This window comes from Aethalodelphis obliquidens, unplaced genomic scaffold (genome assembly GCF_003676395.1).
Source record: "Aethalodelphis obliquidens isolate GAN/ISIS:26980383/991018 unplaced genomic scaffold, ASM367639v1 scaffold14, whole genome shotgun sequence".
NCBI classification, from domain to species: domain Eukaryota; kingdom Metazoa; phylum Chordata; class Mammalia; order Artiodactyla; family Delphinidae; genus Aethalodelphis; species Aethalodelphis obliquidens.
Window position 1 is genome coordinate 32,269,375 of NW_020837958.1, and position 25,601 is coordinate 32,294,975.

General features: G+C 43.1%; 1 long non-coding RNA gene across 2 annotated transcripts; it reads left to right on the forward strand.

The window, feature by feature from the left end:
- The first annotated feature begins 664 nt into the window (after positions 1-664).
- Positions 665-24,664, forward strand: LOC113624987 (uncharacterized). Of its 2 annotated transcripts, XR_003434531.1 has the most exons (4): positions 665-2,045; positions 2,232-2,385; positions 18,776-18,875; positions 24,222-24,664. It is a non-coding gene; the product is annotated as an uncharacterized LOC113624987 (long non-coding RNA). The 2 variants fall into 2 exon arrangements; XR_003434530.1 differs by lacking the exons at positions 18,776-18,875; positions 24,222-24,664 and adding an exon at positions 5,908-7,743.
- Positions 24,665-25,601: the final 937 nt, after the last annotated feature.

Here is a 25,601-nt window from a genome sequence, read left to right on the forward strand (position 1 = left end):
AACTGAGGTTACTCTTGAAGTGCAAAGGTAGGTGCCTGGAGAATTCTCTGCCACATGGGGGAGGCCAGTCCTTTTAGTCTAATCAGTCCTTCAACTGATTGAATGAGGCTCACCCACATTAGGGAGGGCAACCTGTCTTAATAAAGGTCCACTGAATCCCAAAACACTCTCACAGCAAGACCCAGAATAATATTTGACCAAATATCTGGGTACCCATGAAACAGGAGGGAAGGGGGCAGGGCACAACCTTTGAAAGAATGACACAGCCCAAGGACATGACATAAACTGATTAGAACCAAATGGGTCCAAGATGGCAGACTAGTCAACTTCCACTAGACCTTGAGCCTCAGTATATGCTCACTGTAACACCCACGGGTGCCATGACACACCCACAGGTGCCATGACAGTTCCAAGACTGACAGTAAGGATCAAAAAGTGGGTGGTGGCCCAATTCCTGGAAATCCCCGCCCCTTCCTGAAATAGCTGGAATACTCCTCCCACTCATTAGCCTATGAAATTACCCACCTCTATAAAAACTGACAACCCCATACCCTGGTGCCTTTCTCACCTTCTGAGATGGCCCACACTCTGTCTGTGGAGTGTGTTTCTCTCTAAATAAATCCACTTCTTACCTATCACTTTGTCTCTCACTGAATTCTTTCTGTGATGAGACATCAAGAACCTGAGCTTCATTAAGTCCTGAAACCAGGTGTGTGATCTCAGTTGGAAGACTGTGGGTTTTGGCTGGGTTGGAGTCCTGGCCATGTGGGTTTGAGTCCCAATCTGAGGTACATGGTGTCACCCATGGCCCAGCCAAGTTGACACATAAAATTAGCCATTACACGTAGTTATCCAGCCTAAGATTACAGATCTCACTCATCTTTTGCTCCAGCTACAAAAGAATATTCCCCATACCTGCCCTGTATTTTCCAACTTCTATTCCTTTGCTCATGCAGTGCCTTCCACCTCTAATACCCTTCCCTGTCCCTCAGTTCCATTTATTGAAATCCTATATTTCCTTCACAAGTAGCTTTATACCACCTACTCCTGAAAGCGCTGTCACGTTCTAGCAGAAAATCTAAGATAATTTCCACAACCTCTGTATCCTTGGGTTTCCTCTTCTGTAAACTAGGGATAATGATTCCTAACACAGTAAAGATTGCATGAGCTAATACACATAAGGCAGTCAGAACAGTGCCTATCACGAGCATTGATGGTTTTTTATTATTATTCTCTACCCGTTCCCCCATTCCCTACTAGGAACGTGTGAATAATAATAATAATGGTGAATGAAAATTTAGCAGTTATCTTCAAGGTAAAGTGCTTTGAAAACAGACATCTACACGTAAAATTTACTTCTGTTCTCCCCTTTCATTTGTATCTCAGTGGTCTTGAACATCCAATGGTTATAAGATTTACTGTCCAGGGCTGTAAACACAAAACAACGTCTGCTCTATTCACAAGCATTAAAGGATGTTGAAGGATAATTGTGACTATATGTGATTTTTGTCTCATGCACTGATTCCACGTAGAATCTAAACAGTGACTCTACTTTGTGTGTTTGGTTTTAACCACTAAATCCTTTCTCCTGGGGTTTACTGAGGAAGCCCTGGGGGAGAGTGGTCAGCAAAATGTTTGCCCTAGGCATGGCTGAGATGCTCTTAGTTTTCTCACTCTGCCTTTACTTTCACTGGTTGGTCATAGTGCCAATGCCTAGGGGTTTAGAGCTCTCAGAATCGCTCTGATTCTAACCCTTCAAGGGCTGTCTTCTGGCTGAATTACTAGCTGTTTAGCAACTGTATTTCAACAGCTTGTAAGCCTTTCACTATTGTGGGGAAATGTAAACGAGGGACTCTGAGCCCACAAGGGGCAAATGCTTAGTCAAGTGGGTGTCACCCAGGCATGAAGACTACAGAGATGCAAATGACCAACCTGAGACAAAGAGCACCTATTTGTGCCTGGATGTCACCTTCAGGCAGAGAGACTTCAATGGGGAAAATGGCCCAGAGGACCCTTGGTACAGAGTCAAAAGGAGAAGAGAGGAGGTGAGCACTGTCCTTGGAAATGATAGTGGAGATTATAAGCCCCCAACATGCTCTTGTTTACTACATTTGGGGAGCTGTGAGGAAGCCTAGACCAGTGGAGAATAAAAACTTTGTAAGAGTTCAATATCTGTGTTATTTTCCCATATTTGCATCTTGTTTTCTCTCTGGCTGTGCTGCTGGGAACAGCGGTTAGATGCGTGGACTTGGCTTTAAGGAGAGCCAAGAGAGGTAGCTGGAGCGGCTGCTTCCCTCCTCATCAGGCTTGAATGGGGAAGAAAAGGGCCTTAAGAACCCTGGGACCTGCGAGAAGACGCTACTTCCAAGCAGTATGAAGTTCTGGGTGAGTTGCTTCAACAACCATTGCAATATTCGACTTAAAATGCCTATCCCCTTGATTCCTACATCCCATATTAAACTTGTTTTTGTATACAAGTGTATGATGTCCCCCTTAGACTCTAAGCTCATGGAGGGTGCGAGACATCCTTAGTTATGCTGTCACTGCCAGGCTCTGTCTATCACAGGGTGTTGCCTGCAGAAGGCACAGTCTTTAGCTATTGCTATATAACAAACCACCCCAAAACTTAGCAGCTTGGAACAAGAGTGATGTATTATTTCTCATGGTTCTGCCATTTGGGCTGTGTTTGGTGGAGCAGTTCATGCTACATGGCATTGGCAGGGTCACTAGTTAGGCTGCATTCTGCTGTGCTGGAAGGTCCTAGAAGGCCTTGCTCACATGTCTGGCTCTCAGGTGCTCCTCCACCTGGCCTCTATCTGTCCATTCAGTAGTATAACCACAGCTTCTTTATACCATGGTGGTGGCTTCCAAGAATAAAAGTGGAAATGGAAGCTGCCAGGCCTCTTAAAGGCTACACTCAAAACAGATATAATGTCACTTCCACCATGCTCTGTTGGTCAAAGCAAGTTATAAGGCCAGCCCAGATTCAAGGGAGGGGAATTAAGCTCTGCTTCTTGAAGTGGGAGGGACATGCTTATCTAGGGAGGGGAAAACTGTGGTGGCTATCTCTGGAGATTCCCACAGGCACTTGGTCAGTATTTGTTGAATTTGCTTTCCAATGTGAGGACTGGTGAGTGTGACATCATGAAGGGAAGCTTATATTTTTCTCCTTTTCATGCATCACTATTTTTTGTCTCATAAGCCAACAGGTTAGACCAGTGCTATCCAAAAGAAATATAATGTGACTCACAAATGTGAGTCACATATGCAATTTTTAATTTTCTAATAACTCCATTTAAAAAGTAATGGGTGAAATTAATTTTAATATTATATTTTATTTAATCTAATATATCTAAAATATATCATTTCAGCATGTTCTCAATCAAAAATGAATAATGAGATAGTCTACATTCTTTAAAAAATTTTTTTACTAAATTTCAAAATTTGATGTGGATTTTACACTTACAGCACATCTCAGTTTGGACGAGTGCCTAAGAGCCACATACGGTGGCTACACTATTGGACAGCTCAGAGCAAAACAATTTATTAATTTTCCTTATATCTAAAATAAGAGTGATAGGGACTTCCCTCATGGTTCAGTGGTTGGGAGCCCGTGCTTCCACCGCAAGGGGCACAGGTTCAATCCTTGTTCAGGGAACTAAGATCCTGCATGCCGCACAGTGGGGCTAAATAAATAAATAAAAGTATAAAAAAATTAAATTAAATTAAAAAATAATAAGGGTGATAAAACAGAACAGGCAAGCAGTATAATGCATTTTTTTCAGTGCTATTGTGAGTGTGAAATGAGAAAGAATACATTACACACTCAGCAACTATCTTGCATGCAATAAGAGCTCATTAAATGTTTGTCTGAGAATTTTGGGCTGTTATAAAAAATGTGCCATAGACTGGGTGGCTTATAAACAAAGCTGGGAAGTCCGAGATCTGCACTGGCAGATTCAGTGTCTGGTGAGGGCCTACTTTCTGGTTCACAGATGGCTGTCTTTTGCTGTGTCCTCACATGGTGGAAGGAGGTGAGGCTGCTCTCTGGGGTCTCTTCCATGTGGGAATTAATCCCATTCATGAGACCCCCACCCCCCAACCCCATGACCTAATCACCTCCCAAAGTCCCCACCTCCTAATACCATTACATTGGAGATTAGGTTTCAACACATGAATTTTAGGGGACATAAACATTCGGTCTAACTTTGGTCCCTCTTCATTGTTTATGGGTATTTCATTGCGGGACTGGAGACCCTCTCAAGCTTGCTCAAGTAAGGCTACATGTTCCTTGAGCTGGAGAGCATTTATTATTTGCTTTTATCTGGTGCTCTTAACCAGGTTTCTTGTTTTTCTCATTTCTCAACTTTTCTTGAAATTTCTTTTCTCTCTGCATATCTGCTGTGTTTTCTTCTCCCCACTGACCAGCTTCTTTTGTCTACTCATAGTTCATCATAGCTTCCCCAGCCTTTCTTGCTATGACATGATCTTTTGATAAACTGTCACCGACTAATAACTGGTTTGGGTTTTCCATGTTTCCCAACAAATTCCCAAGAGGTAATCTGATTGGCCTGGTTCATCTTTTCATGCCAGTTCATGTCTTACCTTAGCTGAGAAATGCCTGCCTTGGGTTCAGGTGCCCATCCTTGGCCTATTCAGCTGTGGGGAGGGATGCACCTTCTTATAGTACTCAATGTGGCCACCGGGAAATCAGGGGCTGTGAGTGGGGAAGTTTCCCTTAGAGGAGATGTGGGCAGACAGGCACTGAATGATATCACAATACACTGTTTCTCTCTCTGTCACTGGGATTTTCCAGTTGAGCACATCAGTCTGACCCCGACAGAAGGAAAGTTTCTTCCCTTTACTTGCTACTTCCCTTTCCTCTGGGATAGACTCTCTTAACAACAATGCATATAATTGGAGACTGCAGGAACCCTGCTTGCCGAGGAAGTCTGGTTAGGCGCGAGGCAGTGCTCAACCGGTGGGAGGGGATGCAGATAGTCTTCCTTCTGTAGTTCTTGACAAACCCATTCTTGGCTCAGTACTCACCACAACAGGTTGATCTAAGTGCTTACTTTGCCAGCATCGCCAGAAATCAGTGTTTTTCTAAGTGGAATTTGTTGTGTCACCCTGTTGCACTAGAATCAGCTGGGAATGCTCACGAAAAATGCAAATTCCTAGTCCCAACTGCAGACCTATGAGTGAGAAGCCCAGGGAGTGCGGTCAAGAATCCGCATGTTTACAAGCTCCGTAGATAAGTCTAATGCACAGTGAGTCTGAGAAGCATTGCACTAAGCTACCCTATGAACCTCGTCTATTTCAGACTATTCTGTTCCATTAGATTTCATGAAAATCCCTTAGAACACCTGATATGCAGAACCTACATTTCTTTTCTAGAACTTTCCAGGTAGTCTAAGGTCCATCCAAGTATCCTCAAAGGCAGATATAAATAAGCATGCAGGTCCTGGCCACCATCCACTCTGACCCGAAACCCTGGATTCAAACAGGGAGCACCCAAACTTTGCCTCTGACTTGACATTTCCCATGGGATGGCAAAGGGATTTCCCTGGTAGCTCTTGTGCGATAAATAAGCACAAATCTCAAGACACCACCCTGGACAGAGGCCCTCTTGGCTGGCAGCCGGAGTCACAGCTCAGTGGGATAAGCCCAAAGAAGCCCCAGGTGGGTGGAAATCAGTGCATGTGGGGCAGCCTCTCTGCAGAATCACAATGGAGCCACGGTTTGCACTAGAGTCAGACAATGACTCCGATTCAAGGGACCAGGTGCCAAGGCCGAAGGGTGCTCTGGGTAAAAGGGAGGACCTGGGCCCCTTTCCTGGCTCAGTCTCTGCCTGGAAATGATTCCACTTTGTTTTTAATCCTATTTGTCTTTCTTTCATATTTCTAGGAGCGCCAATAAATGGCCATCCATTTCTTCCAGGGTAATCACATCTTTTTCGCATTTGACCCCCCAAAATTTAGACACTTACTACCTCAGCCTGTCTATGCTGTATATGAGCAAGAGGTATGCATTCTCCAGATTCTGGAGAAAATGAAGTAATCGCCTTAACAATGAGTCAGGAATGACATTCAGCCTCTCTCAGCAGTCAACAGCAAGTTCTTTCGCAATGCCTCACTGCCTGCCACGTATCACAGATTTCCAGCTCCAGTCACTCCAGATATTTTCATTTGTACTCCAGGACAGAAACCACCATTTGACTTGTGAGCATTTAGTGGATTATGTGCTTCATAATCCATTTCCTTCCCCCTAAGCATCTATTTGTAATACTAAGAGGTCTTCAAAGTAGGCGAAATGTACGAATATGGTTCCTATTTGGTGCCTGCTTATTCACTGAACAGAAAACTTACTATCCTCTTCCTTTCCAGCCTGGAACTGGATGCATTATACTTGTCTCCAGCCTTTTCCTGAATGGGCTCATCTCTCACTCTAAAGAGATGATCAAAGAGACAAAAATTAACACAGACCTGTGAAAATCTATTATTTTATACAAGAGAAGGAGAAAAATGGCCCAATATTCTGGAATCAAATGTAGATTTCTCGCCCTCTGACATAGATTTTTTTGTATGATATCAAAATACTCTTAGAAACTCTTCGCCTTGTGTTTTTAGTAGCTACTACTGAAATTCTCCTACTAAACAGGAACAGGACGTACTGAAAATACAATCAGCCAAACAAGAAGAGACTTTGTGGAATTTAAAGTGCAGTACCATTCGGCATCTATGTTGGGCATAGAAAAATAATAAATATGACACTGTAGAAAACTATATTAATGAAAGGATAAACTGAAGAAACTATACTAGAGAACAGAAAAAATATATATGTAAATGAGAGATAAAGAATAGCTAGTATAGAAAACAGGTCCCAGGATCTATCTTATTAATTCTACTGAGAAAGGAAAGCTGAAGCAATAATAAGCGAAAATATTCTTGACTTTACAAACAAAATCAACCTAACTGAGTGTATATTCAGTGCGTTTTATCCAAAATATTAACAGGTACAAAAATATTGGCAATGAAAAAAATTTAAAACAGAAGGAATTATCTTAAAAAACGGAAGAGGCTATTGACAGAAGAAAACAAAAGAATGACCCTCCTAGGTCTTCCCATCACAATGAATGCCAAAAGGTCATGAAGAAATGTCTACAGAGATATGTAGAGAGAAGGTTATTATCTACAAATTCAGAAAAAATTGTTATCTGTGACAACAATAGAAAGATGTTCTCAGAAATGCAAGAACTATGAAAATGTACATTTCATCACTCCTCCTGAAGGTTCCTGAGAATGTCCACCAGAAAATCATGAGGGGAGTCCAAAGTAAGATCTTAGGACAAGAAGGAGGAAAGAACTGGAAATAAGTACTGAAACCAGTTACACGTGCATACACACACACAATTACCCTGGGTTTTTTATTTGTGGCCACACCACACGACTTGTGGGATCTGTTCCCTGACCAGGGACTGAATCCAGACCAAGGCAGGGAAAGCCTGGAATCTTAATCACTAGGCCACCATGGAACTCCCAGAGGAAAGGATGATTGTAGTTTTGTTTTGTTTTGTTTTTCCACACACACAATTATTATCAATGTGCTTATGGGAGCTTGAATATAAAAAGTAAACTGAATGGATAATTATATTTTTAATTGTTCAGTTAAGGGACTTCCCTTGTGGTCCAGTGGTTAAGACTATGCACTCCTTGGGGCTTCCCTGGTGGCGCAGTGGTTGAAAGTCCGCCTGCTGATGCAGGGGACATGGGTTCGTGCCCCGGACTGGGAGGATTCCACATGCCACGGAGTGGCTGGGCCGTGAGCCATGGCCACTGAACCTGTGCGTCCAGAGCCTGTGCTCTGCAACGGGAGGGGCCACAACAGTGAGAGGTCTGCGTACCACACACACAAAAAAAAAGACTATGCACTCCCAATGCAGGGGGCCCAGGTTCAATCCCTGGTCAGGGAACTAGATCCCACATGCCACAACTAAGAGCCCGCATGCCGCAACTAAAGATCCCACATGCCGCAACTAAAGATCCCACGTGCCGCAACTAAAGATCCCACGTGCCGCAACTAAGACTTGGCGCAGCCAAATAAATAAGTAAATATTAAAACCAATTATTCAGTTAAAATTATTGGAAATGTGGAAAAATAGACGAGAAAGAAAGAACACTTGGTTCCTCATTCCATGTAAAGAGGAGTAAAAAAATTAAATGTTTACTTTTAAATAAAATAATAAATATGCTCTTCTGGTTGTCTGTTATCAACTTGCCGTCATTCTGCATGGCTGCAGAGAAGCCAGGAACTACCTTTCCTAGAATCACCTTCCCTGAATGGTTCTGGGTTAGATTTTGCCCAGGAGAGATGCTCTTGAGAAGTCTGGAAGGAGAGGTCTTTGTGACCACAAAAGTGGGTAGTCCTGTGACTTCACAGGGGCTTCCCAGTGAGTCCCAAGAATCACCTGCTTTAGACCTTCAGGCTCAGATCTTGGTATGGATTCACTGACCTTCCCAGCCCTGCTCTTCCAAAGTTGTGCCAGCCCTAGTTCCTGTTTTAAACTTTTCATTCCTGGAATACCTAGACAGTGGTTTTCCTGACTAAAGCCTAGTGATACATTTGACTTTAAGAATTACTTTATAATTTAGTCACCACTCAAATTTAAAGCAGGAAATCTAATTTCCAAATCATTGCAGAAGATAAAAGCAAACAAAATACTCTCCCTATAGCAAAAAACAGAATAGAAAGTAAACAGAAAACGTAAGGCATAAAGCAAGATGTCAGAAGTAACACCAGGCATAACAGTTATGCCAACAAACATTAACACTTTTAAACCCCTTTAAAAATAGGCAAAGATTCAGCTTGGAGCAAAAACAACAAAGCGATTCAATGACTGCTTACCAAAGATGACTTAAAATTCTACTAAAAGATTGAAAATAAAAGGATGGGGTATGGACATGTCATGTAAACGTAAACAAAAAGAAATCAAAAAGAATTTAATGTAACAAAGATTAAACAGGATAATTAGAATTTTTAAAACGTTTAGACACCTAGTTACATTCTCATTGTAAAAAGTCCAAACAATATAGAATTAAATAGAGGTAAAGGTAAGCACTGCTAACATTTTGCTGCTTATCCTTTTAGTCTTCTATCATTTATTGATTATCTATCTATCATCTATGTTATATTGACTCTAAGATGTATCTATTTTTTAAAGTTCCATTATTTCCTGTACATCCAAGAAAGGAAAACACTATGAGTTAAATTATGACATGCTAGCAACTGTGAGATGCATCCCAATTTTAGATATTAAAAAATATTTGAATCTTAACAATGGATTTATTTCTAATGTATTTTTATAAGAATTGACTTACTTTATATAAGGGTTTTCTTATTTGTCTATCTATCTATAATATTATCTTCTGTCATTTTATTTCTTTTCCTAATGATATGACTTGGTAGATTGTTCTATTTCACGTCATAACTATCTACCCCAATAAAAATGCTACATGGTGTTTCATAACTTGCATGTATCATCATTTATTAGTTCTTTTCTTTAAATGTTAAACTTAATATTTAGGTTATTTCCATTATTTTTTGCAATGACAAAATGCTGCAATGATCACTTTACACATTCTTATGGAGCACCTGTGTGCCGTTTTTCTAGAATAGATAACTTGCTCTCTCAAGTATAAGCACCTTTAAAACTCTGGTAGAACTAGCAGATTGTCCTCCACCAAGACCATACCAGTTTATTGTCCCATTAATACTTGCTTCCTCATCAAAATGGGTATTGTTATCATTATATACATTTTTGCTGATTTGGTAAGTTGTTTTCATCTCCACTTTCTTGATTACCAGAGAGGTTGATTAACTTATCATGTTTATTGCTCATCACATTTCTTCTGTGAATTGCCTTTTTATATCCTTTGCTCATTTTTCCATTGGAGTGTTTTTTTCTTCTTGATTTGTGGATTTCCTTAGTGTTGAGGATAATAGTTTGTCGACCCATTATGTAAACTGCAAATATTTTCTCCCCCTGTGCTGCTATTTTTACTTTATTATGATGAAATCTGTTATCTGGAATATCAAATAGATATAATCAATTATGTCAATCTTTTCCTTCACAGATTTTAGGGTTTGTATCCTGATTAAAAAACACTTAATTCCAAATCATTTAAAGTCTTCTCCTATATGTTCTCCCAATAAAGAAATGTATTATTTCACTTAAGATGTCCAGAAGTAAGGTGGATTTAGGCTGGTATGGTCAGTGGCCCAATGACATTTTCCTGAACTTGACTTCTTTTCATTCCATTGTCGATACTGGCTTTATTTCAGGCTGCCAACAAGATGGCTAGAGCAGGTGCAGATTTCATATGCAGAATTCACAGCAAATCCAGAGGAACAAAAGGGATTGTGTTTTCCTGTTTCTCTTCCCTTTTCTTTTCCTTTTTTTTTGGGCCGCATAGCTTGTGGGATCTTAGTTCCCCAAACAGGGATTGAACCTGGGCCCTCAGCAGTGAAAGCATAGAGTCCTAACCACTGGACCGCCAGGGAATTCCCATGTTTCTCTTCCTTGGAAACATGAAAATCTTTTCCCAAAGTTTCAAAATACTTCCCCTCATGTCTTGGCCCAGGGAAACGTGGTGACTGTGAATACCTTAGATTAATCCTTTGGGGTGCACAGCTGGTGGGGGTGGTCAAGCACAATGATCACCACGAACTCTTTGTGAAATTTTTCATGTCTGACTCTTTACCTGAAATTACTTTGCGCGTGGTGCTAGGTAAAGACCACCCCCTTAATGAATATCTAATTATTTGCTTAATGAATATCTAATTATTTTAATACCAGTTATTGACTAAGTCATGGTTTTGTTATTAAAAATGCCACTTTTAACACACGTGCACATATACACACGGGCACACATGTGTGGGTCTCTGGACTTGCTTCTCTTCTGGGTCACTCTATGTTTATTTCTACACCAAAGTCATCAACTCCGTTGTGTTTTGCTATGTGGGAAGACAGCCCCACCCACTTCTGATTTTGTGCTTTCCAAAAATTTTTGTTATTTTCAGATGATTTCTTGGACATTACTGAATCAGCTTGTAAGGGTAAAAGAATAACCCTTCTGTAGTTTTGAATAGGATTACATTAAATACCTATTGTTTAGGAAAAGAATCACCATCTTCACAATACTGAACCTCCCAATCTAGGATTATTTGGGTCATTTTTTATAGCTCTCAGAGAGATTTATTGTTTTCTTCATATTAAGCCATACACATTTGTTACTGGGTATGTTAGTCTGTTCAGGCTGCCATAACAAAATACCACAGACTGGGCGGCTTAACAACAGAAATTTATTTCTCACAGTTCTGGAGGCTGAAAAGTCCATGATCAAGGTGCTGGACGATTTGGTCTCTGTGAGAATTCTCTTCCTGGCTTGCAGACAGCTGCCTTTTTGCTTTGTCCTCACGTGATTGAGGGTGGGGAGAGAGAAATCTTCCTCTTCTTATAAGGTCACATCCTATTGGATTAGGGCACCACCCTTATGACTTCATTTAACCTTAATTACCTTCTAAAGACCCTGTTTCTAGATAGAGTCACACTGGGGGTTAGGGGTTCCACGTATAAATTGTGAGGGGCGCAAGGGGCACAGTTCAGTCCGTAGCATTAGACTTGTTATTGGGATTTCATAGTATCTGAAGATAGTATGAACAGAGAAAGAACTGTTCAGCAGAGCAGAGTCAAGAGGAGACATAGGGGGGCTTCCCTGGTGGCGTAGTGGGTTAAGAATCCGACTGCCAATGCAGGGGACACGGGTTCAAGCCCTGGTCCAGGAAGATCACACATGCCTCAGAGCAGCTAAGCCCGTGCACCACAACTACTGAGCCTACGCTCTAGAGCCCGTGAGCCACAACTGCTGAGCCCGTGTGCCACAACTACTGAAGCCCGCGCACCTAGAGCCCGTGTTCCACAACAAGAGAAGCCCCCGCAATGAGAAGCCTGTGCACTGCAATGAAGAGTAGCCCCAGCTCGCCGCAACCAGAGAAAAGCCTGCACGCAGCAACGAAGACCCAACGCAGCCAAAAATAAAACAAATTTAAAAAAAAAAAAAAAAGAGGAGACATGGGGAAGAATAAAAGTTGATCTCTGCCTGTACTCAATTGAGTTCAGCTTATTCAATAAAGGTTTCACTATAGATTTACTACCCAACGTATATTCCCACCTGCAGAGTTCCTATTTTCCCATACCCTTGCCATCACTATCATTTCTAAAATCCTTGCACAAATGACGAAAACTTGTAACTTATTTATATCTGCTTTGCCCTGACTGAATAGTGAGGGTATCTCTCATATGTTACTCTCCATTCAATTTTTCTCTTTCTGTGCCTTACTTGTTTATGCCTTTTCCCATTTCTCTATTGGGTTGCAGTCTTTTCCTTTTTAATTTGTAGGCTTTCTTTACGTTTGGGATACAGATACTTTGTAACATGTGCAAACATTTCTCCCATCATGTGGCTTACCTTTTCATATTTTAAAAATGTGTCTTTTGATGTACCAAAGCTCTTCATTTTAATATAGTCATGTTTATAACTCTTTTCCTCATGGTAGGTCTTGTCAAAAAATTCTTCCCTACCCCAAGGACATAAAGATATAATATAAGGATATAACATATATTTTGTTAATAGGTTTAAAGGTTTGTGTTTTACATTTGTGTCTTTAATCCTCCTAGGAATTACTTTGGATAAAGGGTGAAGTAGGAGTCTGATTTCATTTTTGTCCACTTAGAAATCCAATTGCCCCCAAACCACTTAGAGACTATTCTTCCTTTCTGCACTTGGGTTTTTTTTTTTTGTTTTTTTTTTGCGATACGCGGGCTTCTCACTGTTGTGGCCTCTCCCGTTGCAGAGCACAGGCTCCGGATGCGCAGGCTCAGCGGCCATGGCTCACGGGCCCAGCCGCTCGCGGCATGTGGCATCTTCCCGGACCAGGGCACGAACCCGTGTCCCCTGCATCGGCAGGTGGACTCTCAACCACTGCGCCACCAGAGAAGCCCCTGCACTTGGGTTTTTAAAAAATAATTAATTAATTAATTTTTTTCGGCTGCACCTTGCAGCCTGTGGGATCTTAGTTCCCTGACCAGGGATTGAACCTGTGCCCCCTGCAGTGGAAGCACAGAGTCTTAACCACTGAACTGCCAGGAAAGTCCCCACGCTTGGTTGTTATATCTCCTCTGCTGTATTATACTAGGTTTCCTGTCATTTGTGTTTTCGTTTCCAGGTTTTCTAGTCTGTTTTTCCAATCTATTGGTCTCTTCCTGCTTCTAGGGCAACTCGCCCAATAACATGGAAGGCTGTGCATGCACACACACGTGTGTGTGTGTGTGTGTGTGTGTGTGTGTGTCTGATAGAGATGGGTGGAGTTTGATCCCGGGGTAGAGTTTCAGGTCTGAAAGGTTTTCTTGGCTATCAGAAGGCTGCCCACTTTTTAAGAATACTTATGGTAAGGGCCACACGTGCCAAGAACTGGGGAGCAAAGCAACAGGCATACTCCATAAATTGCAGGAATTTCAGGAATGCTGTAGCTCCAATGTCATAAACATCTTGGTTTGCAACATCCAGATTTCTTGCAAGGAAGTGACGGGAGCAAGTCAAACTCAACCTTCCTGTGCTCTGTACTCGGGAATATAACCACAGTTACCTCACGATGGTCCAAGCAAGTTGAGACTGAGGGTAAGGGAAGATGTCCTCCTAATTCTGTGACATGATATGTTGATGGGTGGTGAAACTGTATATGATTTCCCCTCTCCTTTCAGCTCTTCTGAATTTTCTAAATTTTCTATAGTACACGTGTTGCTTTTGTTTATGTATCTATTAGGAATATGTTCAGCTGCAAAAATAGAATATTTGACTAACAGTGGTTTAAAAAAAATAGGGATTTATTTGTCTCAAAAATAAGAAGTCAGGACTTCCCTGGTGGTGCAGTGGTTAGGCATCCACCTGTCAATGCAGGTGGCATGGGTTCAAGCCCTGGTCCGGGAAGATCCCACATGCCACGGAGCAGCTAAACCTGTGCACCACAACTACTGAGCCTGCGTGCCACAACTACTGAAGCCTGTGTGCCTAGAGCCCGTGCTCCGCAATAAGAGAAGTCATCACAATGAGAAGCCCACGCACCGCAACGAAGAGTAGACCCCACTCACCACAACTAGAGAAAGCCTGCACAGAGCAACAAAGACCCAATGCAGCCAAAAATAAATAAATAAATAAATGTATTAAAAAAAAGAAAGAAAAAAAAGAAAAAGAAGTCATTGGGCTGAGCCAGTGTCACAATGCTGTCAGAGACACACTTTCTGTTTTAGATGTAGGCTTTCATCCTCATGACTGTAACCTCATCATCACAAGATGGCTGTTGTTCCTCTAGGATTCATGCTCATGTTCAAGGAAAAAAGAAAAAGGAAAAGGAAGGAGGAACCAGTAACACCTTTACTAGGAAAACAGAAGCTTTTCCAGAACTCCATCATAATAGTCTGCTGATGTCTTATTGGTCATAACTACCCCTAAGTGCAAGGGAGTCTGAGAAGGTGACAATTTCTAAAAGGGTACACTGTTGCATGGAACATACTAAAGAAGCGCTGGCAAAGGATGGACCACAGGCCTGATGCCTGTTTCTATAAACAGAGTTTATTAAACACAGCCACACTCATTCATTTACATATTGTCTATGGCTGCTTTTGCTACAACAGTAGAATTGAGTAGGTGCAACAGACCATACGGCCTCAAAATTAAAAATGTTTATCATCTTGCCCTTTACAGAAAAAGTTCGTGGACCCCTAATCTAAGGGAGAGGGGAAAAGGATAGCTGTTGGGAGGCAACTAGTAAGTAAGAAAAAAGAAAGATCCAGCATTATGTAGGCAGCCAGTAGCCCTTGAGGAATGATGGTCATCGTGAAGAAGGCAAGTTGTCTTAATGTACACAGCCCACAGAAAAGGATAGATGTTTAAAAAAGAAAACAAAAACCTAAGTTAGAATGGAACTCACTGGAACAAATACATTTTTAGACAGTTTCCAGGCCCTGCTGGGCACCAGCCTTGATGCCTGAAGGGCAATAGTTTAATCCTCTAACCCTATTATTTTTTCATCATTTTCTGCTCATTAGCACAGAGGAGAAATCTCTTCAGGTTTCCTAAGTCCCTTCTTAGGCTCTTTAAAAGGAAAGCATTAAGGTGAGCAGGCTGTGTGAAGTAATCTCCTTTCTCTGTCCTCACCCTCCAATGAAAGGGAAATGTAACACTGCCTTGTAAGTTACACTGAAAGGAAATAGTTCTCATTGTATCTGAAAAAATGTGTGGTGGTAGCTGAGAAAGAGACCACAGGATCCTGGGGAATGTGTCCTCTGAGCTTCTGTACAAAGCCCAGTGGACACTGGTATTTCGCTGAGGTTCCTTATAACGATCTCGCTGTACAAACAGATCATTTTACTCCTTTGAGTTACCTTGACTGTGAAAGATCAGCCCAAGTAAACTGGCAAATGAATAGTGCTGATCTTCCTTGATCCTAAGTAAGAAAAATAAATCCATCTCAGGACAAAGATGACCCCAAATTCTCATGACAATCTCTGGTTGACCTTGACTCAGCGATGAGGCATAATATGAGAATGGGGCAATCCACTTCCAGAGCGCCATGGCTCAGGTTTTTTCTGCAGAGACCAACTGTCTGCAGTAACTATCATGGCAGCTGCTCACAACCTACATTCCCGATGCCTAAGGTAGTGTTTTAAGACTGAGGCCAACCACGGCCCCTTGGCTTATAAGGAATCCACCTTCCCCATGGCTGCTAGAGGGATCTATTCTCAAATGCAAATCTGATGAGGGATGTTGGCGAATGCACTGGGATCAACCAACTGTTGATGTCTGGAGCATTTGTATGCAGATGAATCCTGAGTCTGTGTTTGAGCTGAGTGTCACAGATTTGAGAGGTCTGTATGAATGGGGAAGGGAGAAGTGGTGTCACAAATACAGGTATTCACTGTGACTGCCCAGAGTACAGCCTTAACTTCCCTGTTGTATGGCTCCTGCCAACCTCTCCAGGCCCCTCCTGCTCCAAATTTACCAAAACCTCCTTCAAGGTCAGTTCAACCCTAACCTTCCCTGTCACACCTTTTCTAATTTATTCAGGCTTCCACCTCTGTATTCCAAAAGCACCAAATATATATCTCAACAATCCCATGTTGACGAAATGATCTGTTTTGCCTTCTGGTTCACCTACCAAACCGTAAGCTTTTAAGAGAAGCTACGTAAACTCTGTCTCTAGCACAACTCTTGGCACATAGTAGGCACTGAATAAAGTTTTGCTGTTTTGCCCAAATTCCCTTCACAGGCAGATGGAGACTGTGGGTTTTGCATAGGGCAAGGATAAAAGCAAGGAAATCTTCGCAGCAGAGAGTCTGTATGAGCTGAGTTTTGAAGGGCAAGGAGTGATTAGCTGGATGAAATAGGAGAATGAGCTTACTGGGAAGAGAAAGCAATGTTAGCAAATGCACAAAGGCATGAAACAGCGTGATATGTCCAGGAAATTGCAAGGAGCTCCATCAAGAAGGAGCAAAGGGAGCAGGAACTGGTCTTAGCCAGATAAAGAAGAGCCTTGTGAGCTAAACCAAAGACACCAAGCCTCATCTTAAAGCTGAAGAGAACCACTGAAAGTCTGTAAGCAGGAGAGCAACAGGGTGATATCTGAATTTAAGAAAGGTCACTCTTGTTGCAGAGTAGATGATGGCTTCATGAAGGAAAGGTTGGAGGCAAGAATCATTTCTATTGCAACAATCCAGTGGAGAAAAACTGAACTGTCATATCTTTGATAACCTTGATATATCAATTCCATGCCAAAGAAGATATCCTAAGAAAATAATCAGAGGCACAGAGAGATTTATGTACAAAAATTTTCTGCATCATCATTTGTAATGGCAAATTTTAAAGAATAATTGTAACTTCTATTTATGGGGGATGGTTAAATAAATTACGGTACATGTATCATACTTTGAAAACATGTTCTAGATCTGTGCCATTCAGTATGGTAGCTGCTAGCCACATGTGACTATTGAACACTTGACATGTGGCTAGTCTGAATTGAGATGAGGTATAGATATGAAAAAAACTGGAGTTTTGAAGACTTGGAATTAAAAAAAGAACTTAAAATATCCCCTTGGCAATTTTTTATGTTGGTTATATGTTGAAATGATAACATTTTGAACATGTTGGGTTAAATAAAGTATATTAATAATTTGACCTGATTTTTCTTTCTTTTTTAACATAGCTATTAGAATATTTGAAATTAATATATAGCTTACAGTATATATCTATGGGACAACAATAGTCTTGATAAAAGTTACAAGATGGGGAAAAGTAGGTTTCAAGCAATATCATGTGACAGGATGTTTTTATGGTTTAATATTACGTGCAAACCAACTTGCAAACTTGTAATGGGGCAAACTGACATCATGGGCCTCCTGATGAGATGTACCAAAAAGAACACAACATCACTCAGGAAGTATTCCTGCCTAAAATATATGGTCCGAATCTAATCAGGAGGAAACACCAGACAAACTCAAACTGAGGGACAGTCTAGCCTGTACTCTCCAAATATATCAACATCATAAAAGACAAAGAAAAGCTGAGAAAGGATCCTAGATCAAAGGAATTTAACAATCAAATGCCACATTTTCAAAAATGCTCTAAAGGACGTTACTGGGACATTTGGCAAAATCTGAATATGGACATAAAATCATATTGACTCCATGTTACATTTCTGAGTTTCATCATTGTGCTGTGGTTAAGAGAATGTCCTTGTTCACAGAAAATGTACACTGAAAAGTATTTAGAAGTAAAGGATCACAGTGTCTGTAACTTATTCTCAAATGTTTCAGCAAAAGTTATTGTAGGTATATATCTATGTTTGTATATATAGAGAAAGCAAAAAGGAATTCATTGAACTCTTTTCGCATCTTTTCCATAAATTTTAAAATATTTTGAGTAGAATGTTAAAAAAAATTTAAGTATAAATTTTTTGAAAAGCATATGAGAGGCAGCAGTGTAGGAAGTGCCAGCTGATTCTCATTTTTAAATAGTAGCACCCTTAGAAGATCCAGGTAAGAGGGGCTCCTGCCCTGCACCTTGCAGTTTAGAGGGCCATATCCTACCCCTCTCTGGCTGCGCCCCTCCCAACAGGACAAGAAGGCTGCAGGGCCAAAGGGATGTACCCTCCCAGGGCCCATCAATCCCATTCTAGAGCATTCTCCAAGTTCCCAGAACTTGGAATTCCCTGCCATATAATGCAGAGCCCACGTCCAGACTTGTGTGTGCCTGTTGCCTGGGTCCATCTTCCTAAGAATGGACCATGCTGTTGCGGTGTACATGCCTGAGTGACAGATGTTTGCAGGGGACACTGCATGAAGCTAGGATGTGTGGGCAGGGTAACCATATGCATTCAGGGGACACCCCTTGCAGTGCAGGATGGAGCCAGGAGTGGGAAGAAAAGGGAGCAGGCTGCAGGGTGGGAGCCAGAGGCCCCTTCTCCCCACACCACCTGTTCAGGGTGGAACTCCAAGGAGTCTGAGAAGTCCAAATTCAGATCTGGCCTTGTAGGTCATTATGAAGTTCGATATGTCTAAGTCAGATGATAAAATGCATTTTATATACAGTTTGCCAGCCTGATGCATAACTTTCAAGTATTTAGACATATGGTATGCAGACTTCCATTTGTGCTCTTTCCCCAGGTCCTGCAATGGTGGGAGTGTGATGAGGGATAGGAAGCTGAGAGGAGCCTGCCTGCATAGACCTGGCACTACCACCGCCTCCTGTTCCTCATTCAAAAAGGTAGGGGGGACTCCCCAAACAATGGGAAAACCAGACCCTGTAATGATTTGGGAAGATTGACGGGAACCTGGCCTGAATACATGGGGAGACTGAGATAACTCAGAAAAGCATGCAGGCCCTTGACCAGCAAGCCCCAAGGAAAAAAACATTTTCCAAGAAAAACTCTCACAGGTGAGGACAGAGCACTTTCAGTTTGGCAAGGATCTACTCTCCAGGCCCTGAAAGGTGCACATTATCTGGAAACTCTTGTCTCCAGTCCTTCAAGCTTTACCTATTATCCCAAAGGGGATTGGAGGTGGGACCACAAGCCCAGAGTCCAGGGCTGTACAGGCAGCCTCCTTAGAGCCTTAGAAGTGCTGGGTACTGAGCTCACCCATGGCCCAAGGAAAGCCTCAAGGGGGCAGCCCTGAGATGCTAGAAAGGCCCAGGCTGGGGGTTCTGACTGCCTCCATCCTGGGCACTGACGCACACTGGCAGTACCACCGTCAGGAAGGATCACAAATCCCTGGATCTGACACTTCTTACTCTTCACATGGCTGGCTCCTGACTACACAGGGCTCAGCTCAAAACCATCCTCTGAGAGCCTTCACTGAGCACCCAGCTAATGCCACAACCTGCGACCCCAGAGCCACCCCAGTCGTGCCTTCTTCTCCCTCTGTTACGGTCTTCACAGCACTTACCACTCCTGAAAGTATCTTGTTCATTTATTTGTTCCCTTATTTATTATCAGACTCCCTTCTTTTATACTAGAACTTTTATGAGAGCAGGGAATTTTACCTGTCTTATATATCACTATAGCTTTAATCTAATACCAGACAGAGAGCAGACATTCAATAAACATTTGTTTAAAAATGTATACCAGGCCTTCCCTGGTGGGGCAGTGGTTGAGAGTCCGCCTGCTGATGCAGGGTACACGGGTTCGTGCCCCGGTCCGGGAGGATCCCACGTGCCGCGGAGCGGCTGGGCCCGTGAGCCATGGCCGCTGGGCCTGCGCGTCCGGAGCCTGTGCTTCGCAACGGGAGGGGCCGCGGTGGTGAGAGGCCCACATACCGCAAAAAAAAAAAAAAAGCATACCAGTAAGCCAGGCTGTTTCAAGCTTTCCTTCTAAAGTTTCTTTCTGTAGGGGGCATAAACAGCAAGCCCAACAGGGCCATGAAACATAGGCCCAAACAGCTGACCCAGCAAGGGTCAGCACGCCAAAAATTAATATGAAATATTTTTATTCTAAAAGGTCAGAGTATTTAGTTTTCTGTTGTTGTATATCAAATGACCAGAAATTCAGTGGCTTAAAACAACACAAATTTTTTATCTCATAGTTTCCGCTGGTCAGGAAGCTTGCATGTTTTAGCAGCTTCTCTGCTCAGAGTCTCATAATGAAATGAAGGTGCCAGCTGGCTGTGTCCTCACTCAGAGACTTAACTGGGGAAACATATATTCCCCAGCTCCCCCTGTTGATGACAGAATTCAGTTCCTTGTGGTTGTAGGACTGAGGTCCCTGCTGTCTTGCTAGCTATAGAACAGCGACTGCTTTTAGCTGCTAGAGACCACTCTTGGCTCCTTGCCATGTGGCCCTCTCCACCTCAGCAATGAAGACCCTCCCCACACATTGAATCCCTCTCATGCTTTAAATCTCTCTGACTTCCCCTTCTGCACCCAGCCAGAGAAAATGCTTTGCTTTTAAAGGGTTCAAGTGATTATATCAGGCCCACCCAGATAATCTCCTTAAGGTCAACTGGTCATATAACCCAAACCCAGGAGGAAAATTTTTCATATTCACAGTTTTGGGGATTATTCAGAACACATACACCAAGGTCAGGAAATCTCGAGGACATCTTAGAATTATGCCTACCACAGTCAAATTTATTTGTCTATTTCATTGTATATTTGTTTTGAAAAATATGTTTATTTAAATTTGTATGTAAATTTATAACATATATATTTATAATATAGATTGTTTATTATACTATACTATATAGTATAGTATATAATTATATATTATGTATAGTTATATAATATATGATATATTATATCAAAATAACATAATATATTGTTATATATTATAAACATATATTTATAATACAAATATTAATGTACATATAAACTATGTATATAACAATATATATGTATATAATTTGTATAAAACAATATTTAAATAAAATTGACTGGCTAGGAAAACGTAAGATGGCTCTTCTGTGGCATTACGTGCCCTCTGGCCACCACCGCATATCCAATTTGGAAATCCCAGGTGGAATGTGTCTATCACAGGGATGCCATAGCATCACATAAGGCAAAGCACGAGAGAGAAAGGAGACCAGGATGTAGTGGGTGGTCCATCTACTTTTGCTGAAGTTAAATCAAAAGCCCTAGGTCCCATCACTTGAGGGTGCCCCAGTCGTGGGCAGATGGTGGCAGGAAGCTGGGGCATGGTGCAGGCTTGGGGAGAGAGCCACGGCTGCTATGTGGGTAGGGGAAGCAATCAGAACTTCTGACTTGGAGTCTGACAGAGACGAGCTTTAATCCTGTCTCTCCCACTCGCCAGTTTTGCATCCTTGGGTGATTCATTTAATTTGTGTTTGAGTTTTGGCTTCTCCATCTTAAAATGGGGACAATTAGACTTACCATGGTTTGCTGTATCAAACAGAATAATGCTTGGGGCAGTTCTCAGTCCAAGCCTCAGATTAGGGTAGGTATTCTGTAAATGTTTGTGGATTCCAAATCTGGAATTTTCCCACTGAGCTAAGTCTTTACATTAGGGCATTATGTCTCCATGGAGCTTCTATCACAAGGCAGATGTGTACCTAGAAGGGGTAAGACCTTACCTTGGCTCTGTGCTTGGCACCTGCTAGACAAAGAGAAAACCCTTTGGTCCTGAGCAGTCAGCCTTGGTGAGGGGAAGCGGGTCTTGACAGAGAGCTGGTGGCAGAGGAGGTGGCCCCCAGGCCAGGGACACCTGGGGATTGCAGGAGCATGTAGGAAAGCCCAGATCAAGGGTGGCCACTCCTGGGGCTCAGAACTTAGTGGGCAAATCCAGCAGTCCCTGGGAATCCCTGAAGCAATGGGAACTCTTTACACCCATCCTTCCCAAGAGGGAGTGGGGTTGAGCCCCCAAGCCAGTAGCACACTCCCCAACCCTAACTGTCCAGTCACTGCACTCTGACAGCCTTCCTTCCTCCCTTGCCCTAATTCCCTCCCCACCCACTCCCAATCTATCTGTCATCCTAGCAGATTTCCACTCTGACCTACAAATTCAATGACCCTCCTTTGAGGAGCTCTCACAACACTGGTAAATAACTGTAACTAAAGTGATCTATTTTTTCCATAGGTACATGTGCACAGTGCTATCATAGCAGCCTGGGGTGGAAGGGAACTGGAGACGGGAGGCGCTGTCTGGAAGGGACTCCAGGGGCTCTTGAGGGCTAGGTGGAGTTGCAGAGCTGTAGAAGGGGGAGGAATTCTAGAGGGAGCAGGGGCTGTCCACAAACATCTTGGCTCTCCTTCCGGACACATGATACAATTTCATCTCTCTACTACTGCTTTCGAACTAGGCAGGGAGAAGAGGGGGGGGGGAGAGAGAGAGAGAGAGAGAGAGAGACAGTGGGGAAAAAAGAGTGTGAGGTGTGAGGGTGCAGGGGGCAGGGAGGAGGAAATGTGAGAAGAGAAAAATATTTAGAAGTTTTTTCTCAATCTTCTTTATCGGCTGTGAAGAAAGAAAATATTTGTGAGGAATGTGGTTCTGGTGATGTGAACAAGTAGCCTAGGGTGTGTGTGTGTGTGTGAGACAGAGAGAGAGAGAGACAGACAGACAGAGACAGAGACAGAGAGAGACAGAGAGAGACAGAGATAGGGACAGAGAGTCTTAAAAGTGGGTCAAACCAGAATCAGGCTGACTAGCAGGTAGCCAGGAATCTCTTTGTACTGAGACAAGTCAGGCATTTGTCCTGCCCAGGCCACTGAGGGCACCAATGCAGGCACTGTGTCTAGGCATTGTGGCCCAAGCTGCATATGTTCTTTAACCACATCCACCTGATGAAAGTCCAAGCCAGAAATAGGAAGGATTTACAAGGTCCCCACTCTCCCACTACAGAGGCATTCGCTGTTGAGTTATGAAGCCAATGGGGTCAAGACTCCTTAGAGTCACAGAATGTATTACACCTTCTTCTAAGCACTCTGGATCCCATCAGTGCCACTGGACACCTCTGAGGTGAGAAAGTGACTCAGAAAGAGGAAAGGACCACCCCCTGCCAAAACTGTGCCAGGAATTAGTGCCCAACAGGAATCCTAAGAAACTAATCCTAGGATTTGGAATCAGGAACAGATCCCAGGTAGAGCAACTGCCCCAATACCTTGCTTACTTGCATGTGTTCTGACCTGAATAGCACCAACTATAATTAACCATGCTGATTGTACCCAGCCTTAGCAAATCAGCCAATTAAGTCATGGGTGATTAGCTGTAGAACAAAACAAAACGAAGAATCCCAGCCTTGCAAATTCTTTAGCTCCTTGTTGTAGCTTTTCCTCTCACAGTTGTCTGGCCTGCATTTTGCCTTGTCCAACCTAGAGAGGAGACTTGTGGGTGATCTGGACACCAAGAGGAGAAAGAGGAAAGGGAGGTGGAAGAGAGAGTGGGAAGAAAAGGTGTGGCCAAATGCTATGTTTCCAAACAAATAATCCAGTGCTGCATAAGTTGCAAAGAAACCAAGAGCCTCCATTCAGCATAAAAGTGAAAGAAGGGAAGGAAGGAAAGGTCTGCCTCTGAGACACCTGGAGGGGCTTGTGATTTTCTCTGATACTTACCATTCTGCACTGAACTTGAAGCATTCTGGGTCCTTGACAACAGGGGGAGGAGGGGAAGGGAGTAGACCCAGACTGGGCAGAGATTGTAAGGTAAAGAGCACAGCCAAAAAAGTGACCTTCCCTCTGATGCAGCCCAGACTAAAGCAAGTGGGCAAGGCAGGTGTGCCCCACACAGTGCTAGATGGAAAGGGGTGTGTGGTGTGTGTGTGTGTGTGTGTGTGTGTGTGTGTGTGTGTGTGTGTGTGTCTGGTGTGTGTGTGTCTGGCCACCGCAGTGAGAGTGCCGAGTCCTAACCACTGGACTGCCAGGGAATTCCCAGAAAGTTATTAAAAAGAAAGGAGCTGGGTTGCCAGCTCTGGGCATTGAGGGCTCTCTGGAGCCTGCAGAGGAAGGATTAGGGGCCATGTTCTGTATAATGGTGGAAGCCATCTTTAGCTCCAACTCCAAAAAGGAAGTGACCCTTCCCAATTAAAGAGGGGTAAACCTCCTTTCCAGTGCCATTATGTGTCCCACAGTCCACAGAGAGAATATTATGTGTCTCTCAATCCACAGAGAGAAGAGACCCAAGGCCAGCAGAGAGCTAGCAAGAGGCAATATCCCACAGCTGTCCTGGCACAGCAACAATCAAGAATACTGCGTTTCTGAAGCATGAGCTGGCCGAGCATGTGCTCCAAAGTGAGGGAGTCAAGAACGGTGAGGGGAACATAAGAGAGGGCGAACCCTCCTCCTCCCATGCAGCCTCAGGGTACCCGAGCAACAAGCAGCTGGGTCCCCTCATCTTCCTCCTGCAGGTCCAAGTCATGTAGAATCCTAACCCAGACAAGACATGGGTTACTGGCCTTGGCCTCCTTGTCCAAGATCCTGTGACTTGGTGATACTTTGACCCCATCCTGAGTACCTCTCTTCTCTTCCTGACATCATGCATACCTGCCTCCAGTTCTGACACCAATTCCGATGTGTGTTTTTTTTTCCCATACCACCAAGCAATTAACTCAATTCTGACACTATCTACCTAGAGATAGCATCAGATTCTACAGGTTAAGGGCTCAGTCCTACAAGACTGCAGCCTCCCTTGCCACTTCAGATGCCAGTCACAAGTCCAGGTTCACCTGTGCTTCTGACCAACCAGCTACATACTGGAGGTTCCAACGACATCCTTCTTGGGTTCCATTAATTTTCTAGAGTGGATCACAGAACTACCAGTTTATTATAAAAGGATATAACTCAGGAACAGCCAGATGGAAGAGATGCTTAGGGCAAGGTATGTGGGTAAAGCGGTATAAAGCTTCCACGCTCTCTGAGTGTACCACTCTCCAGAAATGAACATGCGTTCGCCAACCTGGAAGCTCTCCCAACTCAGTCCTTTTGGGTTTTTACAGATGCTTCATTACATAGGCATGCGTGATTAAATTATTGACCATTGGTGATTGATTCAACTTCCAGCCCCTCTTTACTACCAGGACATCAGCGGGTGGAAGATCCAACTCTTCCATCACTTGGTTGGTTCTCTTGGCAACCAGCCCCATCCTTAGGTGCTTTCCAAAAGTTGCCTTATTAACATAACAAAGACACCTTGATTGCTCTCAGACTTAGGAAATTCCAAGGGTTTGAGGAGCTCTGTGCAAGGAATGGGGCAAAAACCAAATATACTTAATCATGATACCACACTGCCTCAAAGCACTTCTCTCTCCTTTGGCTGCCATGTGGTAGCAGTCCACAAGACTGAGCTTCATGTGCTTCCCTCCCAAAGCCTTAGATCAATTACACTACCTGGTACTCCACCCCCACCCTAAATCCCAGACCCCGCATGTACTCACCCACCCCCTTCTGATGACTGGGTCCTGATTTCCTGCCTCTCTAGGGTTCAGCCACTACCTGAATCCCCATTGCTCTTTATCTCCCACGGCCCAGATGCTGACCATTCCTGCAATG